We start from the raw sequence: 15,254 nt of genomic DNA, 5'->3' as shown, positions 1-15,254 counted from the left end.
ATGGCAAAACTGGAAGCACTGGTCACCAACGTCGAGCTCTGCAGCACCATCACATTTCCTACCCTCAAGAAGCTTTCCGCCAATGGTAAGGCCTTTGGGAGCTCTCTGATGAGCATCACTGCAGACAAGATGAAGGGCACAAACTGTGGGAAGTGGGGTGTGTCCCTGCAGGGGAGGCCCCTAGGGACACCCTGCGCCCCATAGGGTCCAGTGCATGCAGCACCTCCTTTTGCCGTGGTGGAAGTCCCGTGGATGGGTTTCCCTCGGCAGTGGGTCACACTCAGGGATCTGGCTCTGAAGGTAAAGATGTCCCGTTGGAAGAAGGCCAAGGCCAGTCAAAGATTCGGCCTGTGTCACAGATGGGTTTATCCTGTGAGGACTGTTGAAGCACACTTGCATCTCCTTGTCTACAGACATGCTGATGGGACATGAGCTGGCTGACTTAGAGCTTGACGTGTCTTTTCCTTGTTTTCCAGATGTCATTACTATTTGGAGCAGTGTGTCTAAGCATGTCCGGCAACAGCTCCTGAAGGAAAAGGTGAGATCCTACCCTACTGCCTCCCTTCACCTAGATGGCTTCAGGGATCCCGGCACCCCTGTGCCAGCAAGTGCTGTTGTTCTTCCCAGAACTGCATTGCGATTTACAGATCTGCCACAAATGTGCCAAAGACTAGCTTCTCCATAAATGGAGACACATCAAATAAATACCTACATTAAAAGAAAAATAATAACATAAAATACGTATTTTATATACATGCAATGTATAAATACAGAAATAAAAGTCTGGTTGAAGTGTGCAAAAGTGTTCTGCACCAGGAGTTGGCAGGGCACAAGGCACCCCCCCTTGCAAGATCTCACAAGTCCTCACTCTGTTTTTCAACCTACAAATGCTTGCCATTCTCTTCTTTTTTCCAGCCTCAGGCTGTCAGCATAACAGGACTGGGGACATTTCATATTAAAAAATGGCACTGTTTTGAAAATGGCAAGGTGCTCACATTACAGGGACCTGTATTTTCACTGTCCAGGACTGTTGCACAGATCCGTGAGCTGCAACATACTTCTGTACCCATTCCTGGTAAGAGAGCAATGAAATTCATTGTTTTTCCCTATATCCATATACTTGTGATTTATGCTGGTTGCTGTTTAGAAGTGATGATGGACATATCAGAGGCCTTCAGAAGGCCCTGAGAACAACCACGGTGGGAGGACACAAACAGCCCACCAAGTAGCAATGCCTAGACAGGGGCCATTTCATTTGGACTAGTCTTTATTAAGGCTGTAAAATGTTGGACCGTCTCTCCCTGATCTGCTTTAGCAACTGGCTTTGTGCCAGCCACTTTTATGGCTTTGTAGAATGCCTGCTGGCTGATGGTCCTTTCTTAGAACTGTTTACCATTAAGGCATTGAGATGATGCTGATGCTTTGTTCTTGCACCGCACTAGACCTTGTTTAGGCAAATGCCCACAGGCCCTTAGAGCTACTTTCATGCAGAGAAGTGGGTCAAAGTCAGCTGTAGACAACCTTGAATGTGAGATGGAAATGATAGCTAGCACAGAAACCTGGCAATGACCAGATCTGCTGCCGTTTCAGACCATTGCTGCAGTTGCTGTATCTGCAGTGTGCCATCAATGGGGCCTGTGCAGCACTAAGTGGTGGTTTGTTTGTGTTTATACCCAAGTCTCCCCAGACCAGAAGCGCACTACATGTGGGCTCAGCTCCATGGCCCAGCACCCTCCACTCTCCCCATGGGAACCAGCCCTATTCTTCCCACCTTGTCCTGCCCTCCTGCGCCATGTGGACACAGGTGGCCAAGGTTCTTGGTTCCTGTTTCTGTGTAGGGAATCGTGGCTGCGGCTTGGCACATCTGTTAATAGAGTGATTTGACCTTAACTTGTAGAGGAGCCTACATCAGGCCCTTTAAGGAGATGTACAGGGTGGTTAGACCAGAAAGTGCTATACCTGGGAGCTGCTGGCACTTTATTTGAGTCTGTCCAACTGCTGTCTGAGTTACAGTCTTCCTCCTCTTTTCCAGAAGAGATTAAGAAAGTGTCAGTGAGCTACAAGAAGATCCACTCGGATGTGCGCTATTCTGAGAAAGTTGTGCAGCACTGTATGCAGGAGACCCTGAACTATTTCTACTTCATCCTAAAAAAGAAGGAAGATGCAGACTTCATTTTAAAGGATGTTGGCACTCTTGCTATTCGGGGAACAGAAGTGACAATGACATTTTGTGAAGACTTTTTACTAAGCCTCAACAAGTCTACAGACATGGTAGAGAAGTTGCTCACTGTAAGTTTACACTGGGTTTGACGTTCTGTCAAAGGACTGGGGAACTGAGCCCTGCTGGCCAGCTGTAACCTGCTGGGTCACTTGGACTAGGCATTGTCTGTAGCAGTGAAAGCTTGGTGTAGTTTCTTTCTTTTATTTGCTGTGGTTAAAGGCAAGGTACTCAGTACTACTTTTGCTGGGCAAGGAAAAACCCTGGACCGGCCTTGCCATAAATAGGAAAAAGGCCAAAGCAATGGCAGGGGTGATGATGATCACTCCACACTCTGGAGACAAGGCTGAGGTGCAGAGACACCAAGGCCTTGCTGAGACCAGCCCCTTGTGGCTGCTGGCACCCTGTTGGTGTAGTTTTCCTGGCGTGACAGAAGGAGACAATGGCTGGGTTCCTCCATGCTGCAGAAGCATGCAGTCTCTTTGAAAGCCTTTGGAAGGACTCTGGGGATAAAACCAGAGTCGTAAACATTTGCTCTTGGTTCAGCAGTACTTAAAGCAAGCCACGTCACTGCAACCAGCAGCCAGGAACCCAGGCTCATAATGGGCCTTCCCTTGTGTTGGCCTGGATTGACTTCTTCCCTGCTAAACAAGGAATCTCCTGTCTGACGCCATTAACTCTTGTCCTTGCAAAAAGGCTGGCAATGTACCTCACCCTAGCAGATGATATGCTGTGCAGCTTGTTTTAGCAAGGGGCTGAGGCACTTGGCCAGAAGTTTGCTGAGGGGTTGCTAATTCTTAGAGCTATGGAAAGGCTGTTGTGAGCATTGAGTTGACATCCCTGGAGTCACTTCAGATGTTTCTGTCCCTGTTGCAGAAGAAATGGGTCATATCAGACAAAGAAGTCACTCTGTTTCCGAGCCTTTTTGGCCGTGTCCACCAGTTCCCACAGTGAGTATATTTGTTTCTGCAGCCCTTATCTGACCAAGTGCAGATATGCTCTGCTCATGTTTAGTAGGGCTCTGCCAAATTACTGGTTTGCAGTTAATTTCATCCTTGCTTTTTCTTAGTCTGGAGTTATGCATCCTCCATTACTGATTGTGGTTTGCATTTTACCATTACGGCCATCAGAGGGAACTGGTTTGCTAGACAGAGGAATTTAGGCAACCCTCCTAATGTTTCATCTGCTCGTTCTCTTTCCATTGGTAGAGACTGCCCAGACATTTAACAGAAATAAGATCCTAATATTGCCATTGTTTTGAATATAACATGGAAATCTTCTCTTAAGTGGGTGGATCAAAGACCAGATCCATGCATGTCTGTGATGTTTCCATGCCTTCTGTGAAACTCACGTGAATCAAAGTAACTCCAAAATGCCTTCTTGGGTCAAGATGGCACAAGAGGACTGAGGCAAAAAAATAAAACGTCTGCCTAGCAATGGGCTCCTGAGCTGTTCTTGAGGCTAGCACTGCTCAGTGGTTCCCTTAATGGCCTAGGATGTGACGCTGACTCTATAGAGATACCTTGACATTCACTTGACAAAGAAGTCCTTCTCTCAGAATGGTGCCTTCTTCCTATTTCCAGGTTTGAGATGAGGGTAGTGCCTCGAAGAATTTCTCTCACAGACCTAAAGAAATTTACAGAAGTTGAGAGTGGTACGAGCAGCAGAGGAATAAGAGGTAATGTTATCCACTGATTCCTGGCAGAGGTTTGTGCGTTTGCCTGTCTTCATTACTGGTGGGTGTTTAGGGCCCAGGCTACAATAGATGCCTGGGATGGTAGAGGCACCCTGTGTACCTCTATTTACTCCTCCTGGTAAATCTCTAGGGACTTGTTTTGGAGCAAGATCCCAGAAGGGCTCAGCACCACCAGCTGCAGTTGATGGTGCTGAAGTGTGTTTTGCCCCTGCACTCCATACCCTGGAGTGCAGCTCTTCCATTTTAAGGTTTTGTGCAGGAGGGAGTAAATGTTTGGGGAAGTCCATTGGCACTGTGAATCACAAACTCTGCTGTGAGTTTTAGGAGATTGGGGGGTTGGCATATCTCTTGGAATCACTGTGGCATGATTCAATGACAAAAATCACGTAGAGAACAACTGTGCGAAGGTTGCTAAGCTGTGCCAAGACCTCACTTCTCTTAAAGCTGGGAAGTCTCGCTCCTCAGCTTAAATTCCTCAGGAACATCAGAGTTATAACATGTTTGAGTTGAATGCGCCATGATAGCAAATTTTTGTATACCAAACATGTATGCAACACCAAGAAATTGTTCCCCTAGAAGAGATTGTTAAGTGCCAAGATCTGTCTCCTCCTGAAAGCTGCTGTGCAGAGAAAGGACTAGCTGCAGCAGGAGAAAATTCACACCGAAGAGAATAATGTGTCTATTGAGGGTTTAAGAGGATCAAGGGCTGGTGTCAGGAAGGGCTTAAGATGTGCCTCTGAGAAAACAGGTCTCAGAAGGAATCCCAGTGATTGAGGGCCAGTGAGGCCTCAAATAGCTTCTAACATTGCGAAGCAGATCTGTCCCTCCTCCTGCTGTTCTAAGACATTTTCTCCATTCACGCTTGCAGCACCTGCTCATCGCACATTACTCCTTCTGCGAAGGAGCGTTTCTCCAGACCGCTTAGCCAGAGGTGAGATGAAGGAAGAAGCACAGAAGAAAACAGAGAGAAAATGGCCTCCTGGCAGGTGAGACTGTGAAAGGACTCAATTAGAGTGGCCTTGTGCTTTAGTGCTGGTGCGGGATGTTTTATAAGCTCATATAATAATGGGGGTTGGAAGGGCTCTTGGGAGGTCCTAGTACAACTAGCTGCTCTAAGCAGAGTCAGCTATGAGCTGAGGTCAGACCAGTTTTCTCAGGACTTCATGCAGTCTTGTCTTCAAAGCCTTCAGGGATGGAGACTGCCCAAGCTCTCTGAGAAACCTTATCTCCTGTTTCCTTTGGACCCAGTGGTTGCGTTAACTCAGAATGGCTGTTAACACACATCACCACACAGTGCATTTTCTTTGCTGGATGGGAAGTCCCACAGCATTTGGGACAGCTTTGCAGCTGTCAGTGTAATGGCCAGGAGGGGGATACCAGTATCTCCAGGTACCTGTCATCGCACAGGATGTAAGTCCTCTAATCATTCCATCAAGAGGGCTGCATCAGGCTGCATGTCCCAGAGCCTTCCTTATGGAAAAAGCTCATCTCCTTGATTTCCTTAGTGGTACACCTGAGCATTACAGCTCAGGGTTATCCCCGTCTCTGTGGAGGGGAAGACAACTGGGTGAAGAGAACTCGGTGTGCTGCCAAAGCAGGTGAGCAGTGTGAGCACAAGATGGAGAAGAAACTCTTCCTGCACTCATACTGACTCACCCTGGTGTGTATTTTCAGACTGTTGCCACAAAGTGCAGGCACAGAAGGAAGGCAGAACAAAGAAACTCCTTTTGAGAGCCCTGAATTGCCATTGCCTACTTCTGAAGAGCACAGGCAGACAGGACAGGTACGTAATATCGATTGAGGCAATTGTTGTGTCACTTGATTGTAGAAAATCAAGTGGGGATATTTTAGGAGAAATAGGTACATAAAAAAATATGTAGATACCGATTCTGAGTAGATCTCTTACTGTGGCTCATTTTCTCATTCAGTTACCTGTTTTGGGTATTGTTCATCTCAGAGAAGGAACTGTAGCCCTTTTTAAAAAGCAGCTCTTTGATGACTTAGTTCATTGATTATAACAGAAGGGATTTCTGGTTCCGTCTGTAAGAACTGTCTACTGACAGAAACTGGAAAAAAAGGGAAGATGACAGAGAGAAGAGCACTATTTAAAGAAAAAAAAAGAGAGACAGATGAGACTAACCATTGCTATTGCATTTCTGGGTCCTTGTAGAAAATACAGTCTGTATTTGGGATGAACAGTAGAAGGAAACTGGAGGCATCTGTGGCCAAAAGGAAGGAAAAAGAAAAGAACAGAGAAGCAGAATTGCCTCAACAGCAAGCTGGGAGAGAAAGCGACAAGATGCGGAGGGCCCAGGTACGGGAGTATCAACAGAGCAGCCTTTTTCTGGTTGGAGTGGCACTGAGCTGGGGAGGTCTCCAAGTCCCAGCAACGTTGCTCCCTCCAAAGAGCAGGGCAGGCAGCTGTGGTTTTCATTCTCGCCTGCTCACTGCTGCGAGGGAGGAATTGCCAGTAGAGGCCAAGGGGCAAAACAAGCAGCTGGCCAGGGTGAGGGCATCAGTGGATCAGGTCCATCCCTGGAAAGAGGCCACATCTGCCCCGGTGCCAGCCTGGAGCTCGAGCAGGATCTGTCCCAGTCACATGGCTTAAGCCAGCTCCAGCCAGCAGCATGGAGGGGGAGAGCTGTCTCTCCCAGTAGCCTTCCAGCCATTCTTCATAAGCAAAATGGCTGACACGTTATTTCAGCTGCTCCTTGGTGGCAGGGAGCCAGCATTTTGTGGGCAGGACCCACCTGGTTTTATGCTGCTCTATGGTTTGCTGATGGCCTTGTCTCCACCCCACCCCACCCCTCCCAGTTCAGCCAGAAGCACATCAGAACCAGAGGCCCCTGCCCACTATACACATGGAGGCTGCCACTTTTAACCACATCCTACCATGTGTGTTTCCATACTGTTCTCCGATGGGCTTCCTGCCATTTTTGAAAACCACCATACCTGCCTGAGCCCAACTCAATTCTACAAGTGCATCTCTTGTCACATAAAGTACCAGCATGAGCAGCAAGGATGTGACTGAGGATATGACTATTGTCAAGCCAGAATTAGATTGGAGCATAGTTTCCAATGGCACCGTTGGAGAAATATGTGTCCAACTTTTGCTTTCAAAGGGAAAGCAAGTAGGTCTGGGCTATCCAAATCCAGATATCACATTATTTTTGCTCCACCTGTGGCAAGACCAGCTTCTCCCTTTTAGAAACCAGCTCGGGCTACAGATTTCTGTCATTTGTCTGTCTTACAGCTGCCTCAGGAGGCAGAAGATAGCCTTAGATCCCCAGAGACCACCTCCAATACAGAAGAGGGTCTACAAACAGTGGAGGCTTGGATTCAGCCGAGGAGGAATTTTCGAACTGATCTGGAAAGCTTAGGGGATGTTGAAAGATGGCTGACTCAAAAACCTTTCCTCAGCCAACAAGAAGAAAGATACCTGGAAAAATTAAAGGCATGCAGAGCAGACAGGAGGGCTGCTGCCAAATCACGTGTGACCGACAGCCTGGATGTAAGTACGGAAGGGCATGGGAAATAGCATCTGCCATCAAATCAGTAGAGTCACACTGCTTTACCCCAGCTGATGCCACATTGATGGGCATGGTGATCCTGGATAACAGTGGTCTCAGGGTATTTTCTAATCCTTTTCAGCTCGTACCACCAAAGAGCAGCCAGCTCCAGAAGAACAGTACTGTTCCCATTGTTTGTGCACCATATCCCCAGGCTCTCATCATGCTGCATAACCTCCTGCATGAAAAGAGGCTGAACATACTGTCCGTATTCAAGGCAGCTCGTATGGGCGGGAAGAAGATCAATAGAGAGGACTTCATTAAAGTCATCAAGGAGGTATGAGGGAACAGAAAAGTAATGAACTGCTTCAACTCTGCCCTATTTTCCTGCATGTCAACCCAGAGCAAATGGAAGAGCTTCAGCAAGGGGTGTTTTCGCTTGCCTTACTGTCAAAGAATGGCTCCCACAACCTGTGAAAAGCTGAAGGGCAGAGGGAAGGGAAAGCTGCAGAGGTGCACCTAGGTCGAGTCCCAGGAGGGAGTGAAGAAACCCACTGCCTCACAGATTTGGAAGACAGTCACTGCTCAGTAGTGTGGCTGTTGGAATCCTGCTGTAAACCCTGAACTGGCATTGAGTTTCCCCGTGTTGATAACTTGGTCCTTCCCGCATCAGGCTCCTACATCTCCCCACTGCGCTGCCTTTCGGTACATGTTTGCACAGCCCAGCTCACACTGGGTCTCACTTTCCACGAGCCAGAGCTGTGAACAGCATGTTCAGGTTTATTAGGGTTTAGCAGTTCAGATGTTAACTGATACTCCAAGCCAAAATACCTTCCTGAAACCCAGAGGACTGGGAACTTTGGCACAATAAAAGCCGAGTGCTCTGCAGGGGGCAGCAGAAGTCAGGTCGAGTTGTGAATGCTTGATAAACCCAAGGAAACCTCAGGAGGTTGCCCTTGTGCCATGCTGCCCTGCAAAAGCATCTGGAACAACATCAAAGCTCACCCCTCCCGCTCTGGGGCAAGCCTTGATCTTTTGGTGATCCCGCTGTCATTTTCTGGTTGCCAGGCCAAGGTTCCCATCAGCGACAAGGACCTGGAGGATGTGTTCATCTTCTTGACTTCCTCAAAACCAGGGAATTTTATAAGCCCTGAAGATCTGATTGGCTGTCAAAAGCAGTGGCAGGAAATGAAGAAAAGAAAATCCCAAGAGACCAAAAGAGGTGAGAGGAGAGCACTAGTTTCAGAAAGCATCTCTGTACAGACAGGAAATCCCAGAGTGGGTCCAGAATATGACTTCTTGAGACCATTGTCCTAGAGCAGAGTGGCCAGAGGAAACTTTTAGGGAAAAGCTGAAGGATCCCGGGGATGTGCAATACTGTAGTCAGCCCAATTCCAGGAGACAAGTTATCCAGTCTTTCAGCTTGGGATAAAACTCTGAACCCTGTAGTTTAACAGCCTGTACTGGATTTTGTTTGTTAGCATTCATCATACAGCTCATCCAAAGCAGACCCTTTCTCCAGCTGTTGGTGGCAGCTGGAAAATGCCAGATTCAGAAGAGCTTATTCTTAGTAAGCTCTGTTGACAGTTCCAATCAGCACAAGCCAAACCCCTTTGTCTTAAACATGGATTCTCTGGGCTTTTTGTTTGTTTGTTTGTTTTTTATTCTATCCTAGGTGTAAAAGTTCAGTTCCAGAAAGCCACCTGCCAAACTGCCACTTTTCCACCTTCTGCTGGGGACACAGCTAAAAGGATGAAGCCTCATGCTCCTACCAAGCCTGAAAGAAAGTTAATACACTTGGAAGTTCCACCAGTCAACACTGAGCCAGAACAACGACATCTGAACTGTGAAGAAATGGAAGAGATTGGAAAACGATTAAGAGAGAGGAGACGGTGGGAGAAGGTAAGATACTGTGTATGTGACAGGAGAACAAGCGCACCTGCATGCCCTAGTGAATGTGAGGTAATTAGAGCACAGTCCAGCAGTAAAGGAAAGGATGAGGGGTTATTGTAAGTATTAGCTTCTCATTAGTCCTTTGACCACATGGTGCCTTGCAGCTGAGGTGCTACAAGCCGTCTCAAACAATCTGTTTGGCTTCTGAACACTCTGGTGAGATAAACACTTTTTCTGAGTAACTGGCAAGAAGAAGAAGAAGGAGGAGGAGGAGGAGAATTTGATGCAGTTTCTGTGTCTGGGGATGGGGTCAACTTCTGATCATCTAGTCAACCTGTCCACCAGACTGTGATTTATCCTTTAAGGTGCTGATAAGCAGTTTGTCCTGTTCCATGCAAAATGTTCCAACAGAAACAACTCATTCACTCACTCCCAAATGTTTTCTTTGGAGCATCTTGGGTTGGATGAACTCTGGCAGAATCCAGGGCTACCTCCTCTTGCCAAAGTACTGCGCCAAAGTATGGGGAGAGCCTCTGGCTCCCTGACACAATCAGAAACGAGAAGGTGGCTGCAAGACTTTTTTCATCCAAGGCACCTGTGCCCGGTGTGCTGTCCCTGTGATCCCACTGCAGGGTGCTGACTCCTGTTTGCACACACTTTTGAGACGAATCCCTGCCTGTAGCTTCTCTGAAGGGAATACAGCAGCTCCAGGCCCCCTCTGAAGGCTAACTGGGACCTGCCCTTTACTTGCAGAACAAAGACAGCCCGATAGAAAGGAAAGAAAAGTGTCGGATGGTGAGATCTGGGGATGGCCCCATTGATGACCACTGCCTGCCGACAACTGTAGAGACTGACTTTGGAGAACTGGTTGACCAATATCGCAGGAAGGCCATCATGAGCTATATGCAGAGCTCCAAGCTGTGCAAAGACCGCAATGTTCACATCACCAATCCAACGCTGCAGAAAGGTAAAGCAAAGACCAAGGGTCTGATGTGAATGCACTAAATCTGACAAGTTCGCGTCTCTTCCTAAGCCCAGAATCATGACTAATGTCAGGGGGCACTGCTGATGGAGCATGTTTGCAGCCCTCAGAGGGCCATGGCAGATGCTGCCAGTTACAATCAGCAATATCATCAGCAGGGCCAGAGCAGGGATGAGATATAAAAGGGTGCTGCTGATCAGCCAGGGCCTTCTCCCGTTGCCCCTGGGACCATAGCCAAGTTCAACCGAGAGTGCAGCTCATGAGGCCAGTTCGTGGTGATGGGGCAGGTCCAAGGTCAAGTCAGGAAGTCAGACCACGGTCAGGATCGGGTCCATAGCCAGGAACCAACAGTGCTGTGGATGAGCTGCAGACTGCTGTGCCCACAATGTCTGAGCTGAAACAGGGCTCCTAATCCCAGGGCAATGCATGACTGTTTTCTCTGTGCACTTTGCCAACAGGCCTGCTGCACCCAGGAGACAAGATCATCAAGGAGGGAGAAGACATAAAGAAAATCAGGCAGCCTGGAGGATACTACAGCACAGGACGTGCTGATGGTCGATTACGTGGGAGCACCTCCAGATCTGGAAGCCAGGACGAGGCGGAAGATAGGTCTGTTCAAAGAAGGCTTAAGATCAGTGCCCTCCTGCTGCCCTGCTGTGTATCACCCCGCTGTGCTCAGTCCCCATGGCAGAGGCAGTACCGAGGTACTGGAGTGAACCATGAGGATGCTGCAAGGGAGCAGCAAGCAACAGCGAAGAGGCAGATCCTCTTCTCAGCTACACGGCCACTCCTATGGCTTAGCCAAGTCATTGGCTTGCAGTGGTGCTGGTGAACAGTTTGTGGTGCCTGGCAGAAGCCTTGTAGGCTAGTTGGGACTAGCTCTGTGCTGTGAACTACAGAGGTGACAAAACTTCTCCTCAGACCAACCCAATGCTTGTCTGAAATCTCCTCAGAGAATGTTTATTCTTGTGGAAGAAAAACAGTCCTGAAGAGCCAAGCTTTGGGTGGCTGGAGAAGCTTTTGGAGAGACAAAAACATCGCAAAGCAGAGCACAATCTTTGTTTATCTGACTTAAAGTGCTTAGTGATGGGCAATGTACCAGCTCTTAAGATAGCTTCACAAGCTGGCATTTCCAGCGTCAGTCATGTCTAATAAGGACTGACATGGTCTGCACACAGATCTGGTAGAGCTTCCTGTGGCCTGGAAGCCCAGACAGCTGGTTCTTGTCAGGCTCACTTTTGCCCTAACTAAAAGAAGCAGTGAAAACTGCCCAGAATTTTATTTTTGTAAAGCATGATATTCTCTCTCATATAAGTTTTTCTTCCCCTTCCCCCTCTCCCCCCCGGCTTTTTTTCACAGTTATCTTCAGAGGAATAAGATGCGAATGACAAGTGACAATAAGTTCTGGCCAGGTCATCTCCTGGACAAGCTATACCTTTACTTTCCTGAAAAGCGGCATGACAGGACACATGCCTTGTTCAGCTGTGTTCGTCCAACTAGGCCTGTCTACCATGTCATCTAAAGCCCTGACTGCAGCTACCTCCTCAGTGAGCCAGGACACTCAGCCTCTGGAGACACTACCTTCAAGGAGACCAACTCCACCTGAAGCTCTTCTCCAAGCAGCAGGAGATGTGTGCACAGCTTTGTGATCCCTCAGTCAGCTCAGAGGATCTGCACCTCACTTCTGGATAAAATAAGTGGATTAATTAAAGAGTGTATAGTCAAGCTGAAGGTGTGGGAGCTGGACTGACCACAAAATACACTTCTCAGCTGGGAGCTTTTCTGCTCGCCTGGTAACAAAAGGCCTTGGCATTTTGTGTCGGATAACGAACACCACGTTTCCTGAGCCCAATAGCTGTAGCTGAAGTGTGTGTGTGGGCAGTGGGTGGTGAAGGGACACCCTGGTCCACATCCAGCCACCAGGATCAGACCCTTCCCCAGGTGGCAGGTGGCACTGCTGGTTCCCAAGGACTGACCCTGCCTGGTGGCAGAGGGATGCTGGGGGCTCTGTGGAGCAGCCATCTGCAAAACACGTGGCAGGGCTCAGATGGTCTCCAAGTCACTGAGCCTCTAGTTCAGTCCCAGGAGAGAAATCAGGGTGGTGGATCCTGGAGAAGGATCGCAGGAACCCCAGTTACGAGTGCAAAGAATAAAGCAATTGTTTATTAGTTAATGCAGATAAATGACTCCTGCGCAGGAGCCTGTCACAGTACTTGGTGCCGTAATGGTCCCTTCCCTCATGACACCTGAAGAGTCATTACTGGGCTATGATGATCATTCATCAGTCTCATCATGGGGCAGGGCCAGCTCCTGCTGCCATCCTTGGCTTAGCAAGTCCCCAGCTGAATTCTTCCCTGCTTTTTCCATCAGGAATAGGATAATAATTTGGAGGGAAACCAAATTTGTGAGAGGTTTCCCTCCTGGGCGAGCCCATGAAACACAATCCCTTTCCCAGGGAAATGTTTCTGTCCTGCTTTTTTAGCAAGAAGAATTCACCACATCAAGGGCAAGTAAACTATGGGGCAGCTGCCATGGACAGCAAGCGGGCAAATTTGAGCATCAGGCACCACACACAGGATTTTCAGACTGATCTGAAACTGATATTTAATTCTTCAAAGAAAGTCTACAATTCCATCCGCACACAGATAAAGTGATATCTGTGTCATGGTCATGTTGTCCCTAAATGAGGGTTCTTCACCTTGTGTGCAAAAACTAATCAACACACTGAGTTGAGATATTTGTCTTTATTTCAATTCTGCAGAATGGGGTGCTGGGCATTTAACAACAGCCAGCACGCCTCATGTCTCAAACTGCCCAATATCTATAACAATAAAATACAGCTGATCGGTCAATAATGATTCATTTACCACTCCTAACTATACATATGCATCTAAGCTCATGTTTAAAACATTTGGGGAGGTTACCTGATTAGCGTGTTCATTATTCACAGAGCAGTGTGTACTTTAGCATTATAATTATCCAATGTTAGTTTGGGATACACGCAAATTTGGTCCAGAAGTTACATTTTGCTATCTTATGTCTAAGTCAGTGTCCTGGTTTAAGCGACACAGGACCAATTTCTCTTCTAATACTTGGAAAACTGCACTTTTAGAAGACTCCAGTGTCTGAATTTGTGAAAATATTTACTTTACAGCCAGCTATGGTGTGTGGGTCTCAAGGTCTCAGTGTTTTTGAGCTCCCCAGGTGCGGGGATGAGGAGGAGCAAGACCTGAGCACTTGACCCAGACTTGACAGCTCTGGAGCCCTCAACATAATGACATAGACCTGGTGGAGCGGGGCCAGAGGAGGCCCGGGAGATGCTGGGAGGGCTGGAGCCCCTCTGCTGGGAGGACAGGCTGGGAGAGGTGGGGGGGTCAGCCTGGAGAAGAGAAGGCTCCGTGGAGACCTCAGAGGCCTTTCCAGTATCTGAAGGGCACCTAAGAGAAAGCTGAAGAGGAACTTTTTACAAGGGCGTGTAGTGATAGGGTTATAAGTTGATCCCACAAAATTGATGTGAAACAGAGTCAATTAAAATTTGAAGTATTTATTAGCAAGTGGCAGCAAGCAAAACAGCGCTGGGCAGCCCGGGAGCCTCACTCCACTGACGGCGCGTGCCCAATGCAGCAGCCTTCTCAAATATATATGGTACTTATTTACATAATCATAAGATTTCTTAATACGCCTATACATATGCATAACCTATCCCCGCTTCGTATTAAAATTAGCTTTAAGAAGTCATTTTCATAAACTCCTCCTAACTGCGCTTTGCGCAATGCTTTTTGGTGGTGGTCGCTGAGGGTCTTTGAGGATGAAGGCTGCAAATTCTTCTTCATCACTTCAAGTAACCTTTTGTCCCTGCGCAGACTCAGTTTTTCTTTGGTCTCTGTCCAGACTGCAGGGTTGGTTTCAGCCGCTTTTCAAGGCCTTCTCTTATTCGTTATCAGGAGCTGTCCTTGGCAATGTCTCAAGACTTCTTGCTTCGTCCATTTTTTATCAGGCCTGTCTTTTAGGTTATGAATTACTACTAGTCAGTTAGTACTATATCCTTGACTCAGTCCCCTCCTTTTTTTAAAGAGTTATTAAATTCTTTTATTATATTACTACAATGATTCTTCATCTAACATTTTCTCAAAATATTCGCCCAGATGCTATAGGCATCTCTAGAACTCTGGCAACACTAAACAAACACTTTTAAAATTACACAAATTAATATCCTAAACACTAGTGTTGCTAGTGGTCTTGGGGTGAAGGCTCCTTTCTTTCAAGTCTTTTCACAATTTATTATACTTTGTCTACATAACTTGACCTTGCAGCTTAGCCTTGACTGCACAATCATGCATATCTTTTTTACACAGTAAAATGTTGGCTATCTTGCCACATCTTGTTAAGCAGTTACCTTCTTGTGGAAATGTGAGTTTCTAGGTTTGGTGAACAAACGATACTGAGCTTATCACAATAGGATGAGGGGGAATGGCTTCAAACTAGAAGAGGGGACATTTAGATGAGATATCAGGAGGAAATTGTTGCCTCTGAGGGCGGTGAGCCCCTGGCGCAGGTTGCCCCGAGAAGCTGTGGCTGCCCCATCCCTGGAGTTCAAGGCCAGGTTGGACGGGACTGGGAGCAATCTGGGCTGGTGGGAGGTGTCCCTGTCCAGGGCTGAGGGGTTGGAACTCGATGATCTTCAAGGTCCCTTCCAACCTAAACCATTCTGTAATTCTGTGATTCTATAAAACTGAACAGAGAGAGGGAGAGAACAAGCACCTGTGCAGCCCCTTACACACCACTTCTCTCCACACCACCTGGACACCTGCCTAGGGACACGCCTGGTGCGCCTCGGGGGACCCAGAGCAGACCCCAGGCGACAGCCCAGGGCGGCCCTTGGGCTCAACATGGCGGAAGCCCCCTGGGCCCAACATGGCGGAATCCCCTCTCCCCCGGCCGCCAGCGGGAGGGGGG

At 47.8% G+C, this 15,254-nt stretch overlaps 1 pseudogene across 1 annotated transcript; it reads left to right on the top strand.

Annotated features, from left to right (window-relative positions):
* Nucleotides 1–11,995, top strand: LOC309682101 (annotated as a pseudogene). Its single transcript has 10 exons — nt 1–85; nt 477–538; nt 916–1,075; nt 2,033–2,289; nt 3,095–3,168; nt 5,589–5,697; nt 6,085–6,228; nt 7,168–7,425; nt 10,070–10,283; nt 11,658–11,995. The product of its transcript is annotated as an uncharacterized misc_RNA (transcript).
* Nucleotides 11,996–15,254: the final 3,259 nt, after the last annotated feature.

This window comes from Vanellus vanellus (genome assembly GCF_965231255.1).
Source record: "Vanellus vanellus genome assembly, chromosome: 27".
Taxonomy (NCBI): Eukaryota; Metazoa; Chordata; class Aves; order Charadriiformes; family Charadriidae; genus Vanellus; species Vanellus vanellus.
This window is presented reverse-complemented; position numbering and strand designations above follow the sequence as displayed.